This window comes from Dipodomys merriami, unplaced genomic scaffold, assembly GCF_024711535.1.
Source record: "Dipodomys merriami isolate MVZ:Mamm:240054 unplaced genomic scaffold, mDipMer1.0.p SCAF_2724, whole genome shotgun sequence".
In the NCBI taxonomy this organism is placed as follows: domain Eukaryota; kingdom Metazoa; phylum Chordata; class Mammalia; order Rodentia; family Heteromyidae; genus Dipodomys; species Dipodomys merriami.
In genome coordinates this window covers 30001-33858 of record NW_027204187.1, presented here as the reverse complement: position 1 = coordinate 33858, position 3858 = coordinate 30001, and positions in this window count along the sequence as shown.

Below are 3858 nucleotides of genomic sequence, written 5' to 3'. Positions count from 1 at the left end.
GAGCGAGCGAGTGAAGGAGGAGGTCTGGCGGCAGCGAGCCGGGCGGAGGCCCGGCCTCTACCGGGTGCCGGGCGCGACTGTCGCCGTGGTGTCGCTGTGGCGCCGGGGCGGCTGTTCTGTCGGACTTTGCGCCCGCAGGCGAGCGCGGGGTGGGGCCGTGAGTCGCCGCTCTCTCTTCCGTGCCCGGTCTGTGCCGGGGGTGGCGGCTTGGTCGGGTCGACCAGTAGTTCTGTCTGGGCCCGACGCCTTGTCCTCCTCCCCTCCCGTAGTTCTGTCTGGGCCCGACGCCTTGTCCTCCTCCCCTCCCTGGACTCTGGTCTTTGAGGGCGAAAGAAGGAGAGTACGAGGGACGTCTCGGGAGTCGGGGGAAAGGGTCCCCGGGTGAGCCGCTAGGTGGTGGGGCCGGTCCCGGCCCGGACTCGGACCACCCCCCCTCCCCGGAGTCACCTCCGAGTGAGCGCTTGGCGCGTGCCGGGCGCGAGGGCCTGGGTCGCCGGCCCCGTGTGGTCTCCCTCCACGGCCCCGGAGGCCGGAGGACAGACCTCTGCGGCGGGAGGAGCCGTGGGCACGGCCGAGGCGAGCCTCGGGGCCGGGACCTACACCCCCCCCCCCTCCCCGACATAGGATGGTCGTCGGAGTCACCTCCGAGTGAGCGCTTGGCGCGTGCCGGGCGCGAGGGCCTGGGTCGCCGGCCCCGTGTGGTCTCCCTCCATGGCCCCGGAGGCCAGAGGCCAGACCTCTGCGGCGGGAGGAGCCGTGGGCACGGCCGAGGCGAGCCTCGGGGCCGGGACCTACACCCCGCCCCTCCCCGACATAGGATGGTCGTCGGAGTCACCTCCGAGTGAGCGCTTGGCGCGTGCCGGGCGCGAGGGCCTGGGTCGCCGGCCCCGTGTGGCCTTCCTCCACGGCCTTCTCCACGGCCCCGGAGGCCGGAGGACAGACTTCTCCGGCGCGAGGAGCCGTGGGCACGGCCGAGGCGAGCCTCGGGGCCGGGACCTACCTACCTACCGTCTGCGGTGTGCGCGATGGCGGGGACTTGCCCGGTGGGCCCTGCGTAGGGGAAACGTCGAGGCGGAGGGAGCACCTCGGGAGTCGGGGACCCGAGCCCGGGAGTCCCGCGTGTGTGCGTGCTGGCGGCAGGGCGCTCACCACCGACCCCGCGCGGTGTGGGTGTGGTGGCTGGGTGCCTCTCGGAGTGGGTGCCTCGCGTCTGCCGGGGGAAGGCTCCCCGTGCCGCTCGTGCCGTGAGCCCGTGCGCACCCGGGGTAGTGGGGCGGGTGCGTCCCCTGACCCCGCTCCCGCCCTCTCTCTTCGTCTGTCTTCGCCTTATGTGGTCGACCAGCTGTCCCTGAGAGTTCCGTGTCTGGCTCTGTTGGGGACGTGTTGGGGACAGGTGTCCCCGATGTGGTTTCCGAGAGGTCCCTGTCGCCAGCGAGTTGTCGCCCCTGCGTGACCAGCTGGTTTTGGCGTGGTGACGTGAGGATTTTGTACCTGCAGGAGGGTGCTGGCATGCTGTGTCCCGGTGGCTGTCAGCGGGTCTTTTGGGGCTCTCTCGGATGCTGTGTGCCGGGCCTTTCCCGTCTCTTCCCGGTCCGGGTCCCCCTGCCCTTCCCCCCGCACCCCGGGCTCCCGCTGCCCTGAGCAGGCCTTGCCCCTGTGGTGGCTCGTGGGTGTGGTGGTGGTGGTGGTGGTGGTGGTGGTGGTTGTTGGTTGGTGGCTGAGTGAGTCCCGTCGTCCTTGATCTCTCCCCCGCTCCCGGTGCCGGATTCTGGCCCTTGCCTCGGCACGCCGAGGAGGAGAGTGGTTGGTTGCCTGGGGTGCATAGGTAGGCCCGCGCGGTGTGCTTCCCTCGCCGTGGCCGGCTTGAGGAGGAAAAGGCGGGGGGCGAGTCCTGCCTTGCCTTGCCTGTGCGTGTGCGGCATCCCCGTCCTGCCGTCGTGCTCGTCCGACCTCCGTGGCTTTTTTTTTTTTTTTTTTTCCCTATCGCCCCTAGCTCCAACTCCCCCGACCTGCCGCTTCCCGATGGCGGGCCTGGTCGGCCGCTGACCTGCGCTACTCCCGAGCGCTGTCCGTGGTTCTTTTTCTTTTTCTTTTTTTCCTCTCTAGCTTCTTTCGGCTCTGTGCCCGGCGGAGGTGTCCTGGTAATCCCGAGCGCCAGGGACGCTGAAGCCCGTGGTATTTTTTTTATTTTTTTATTTCTTTAAGTTTTTTTTTTTTTTTTTTTTTTCCTTTTACCTCGCTCGTTACTCACGAAAGGTTGTCTGTCCTGGCTACGCTTTTATCCCAGGCTGTTGGCCCTCTCGGGAGCCGAGCTTCCTGGGCCCCACCGCCTCCCGAGTGCCGTGTGGCTGTCTTCTCCGCCCCCTCGGTGTGATTGATGTGGTGACGTTGCGATCTCCTTCGGGCCCGGGCCTAAGCTGCGCCAGGCGAGGGACGGACATTCATGGCGAATGGGACCGCTCTTCTCGTTCTGCCCGTGGGCCCCTGCCCTCACCGTCCCACCGTGCCGGCGCCGGTGGTGTGCGGGGAGGCAGGGGTGCGGCAACCGGGTCCGGCTGCGCTCTCCCTGCCCTCGCCGTGAGGTCGGGGACTTGTACACGCTGGAGGAGGGGGGGCGCCCCTGATCTTGCTCCTCTCTTCCCGTGACTCGTTATCGGCACGGGGGTCGGCTCTCTCCGCGGAGAGGGAGGGTCGGTGCTCCGTGCTTGCCCGTGCTGTGTGGTGTGAAAAGCCGCGCCTTGCGCTCTGCCCTCTTGCGGTGCTCCCGGAACGCTCCCGGTCGGTTCTCTCAGGTGCCTGAGGCTGAGTGGTGGTGTCGTTCCCGATCCCGGCGTTGTCCGTTGCCTTGTGCCAGCCTGCTGCCCGTGGTGTGTCCCGGCCGTCCTTGGGTTTGTGGGGCTTGTGCGAGTGAGAAAAAAGTTATCGCAGAGATTGACGTCTCTGCTGGGGGGGGGGTCGAGGCGGTTCCCCAGAGGAGGAGCGCTCTTCCCTTCTTGCGCCGGGCGGGTGGCTTCCCCGCATGAGCTGCCGGCCCTGGTCCTGGCTTGTCTTCCCTGCCGTGTCACCTGGCTCTTGTTGCACCGGGGGACCTGAGATGTTGCAGTGGGAGGCGAGCCGGGCCTGTGCGGGCTTTCCCGCCCGTGTGCGCGACCTTGCTCTGGCCCCGCACGGCAAGGCCGACCGACCAGGGTTGGTGTTGCTGCTGCCGCAGACCCCCCCCGCCCCACCCCTCCCTGCCACCCGTGGTGGGAAGGATGGACGCCTTTGATGTGTGCTGGTCCCGGCGGGGTTCCCGTCGGGGTTGGGTGCGGGCCACCCTCAGAGTGAGGAGAGGTTCTCTAGCGATCCTCGTTCGGGAGGCGGCGTTCGCTGCCGGGTTGGCGGGGGCCCGCCCCCGATGGGCTCCCGCGGCCCTGCCGCTCCCTGTCCCGCTTTTGAGCGTTAGTGGCTGCCCGCGTTGGTAACTGCGTGCCCGCGCCTCCCCCCTCCGAGGTGGGGGAGGGTCCCGCGGGGCCTCTCCCGGGCCGTCGTCTGGTGTGGTGAGTGGAGGACGTTCCCGATCCGTCCCTGCCCCTGCCTCGCGCGCGGTGTGTCGAGTGGCGGAGCCTGGAGCCTGTGCTGGGTCGCGATGCGAGGGCGTGTGGTGTGTGGCTTCCCGGCCTCGTGCTTGGGGTGCCGTGGGGTTTTGGGGGGTCCCGTCCCCCTCCCCCTCCGGCCCCTGGCGACGCTGTTCCCGAGCGTCTGTGTGGGCCGCCGCCCGTTGGCGACGACGGCGCCGTGCCGGGCGCCGGGCCCCGCGGTGTTCCGGGGCCGCCGTGCCCGTGGTGGTGTGCCGCTCGGGGGGGTTCTGGCCCTCCG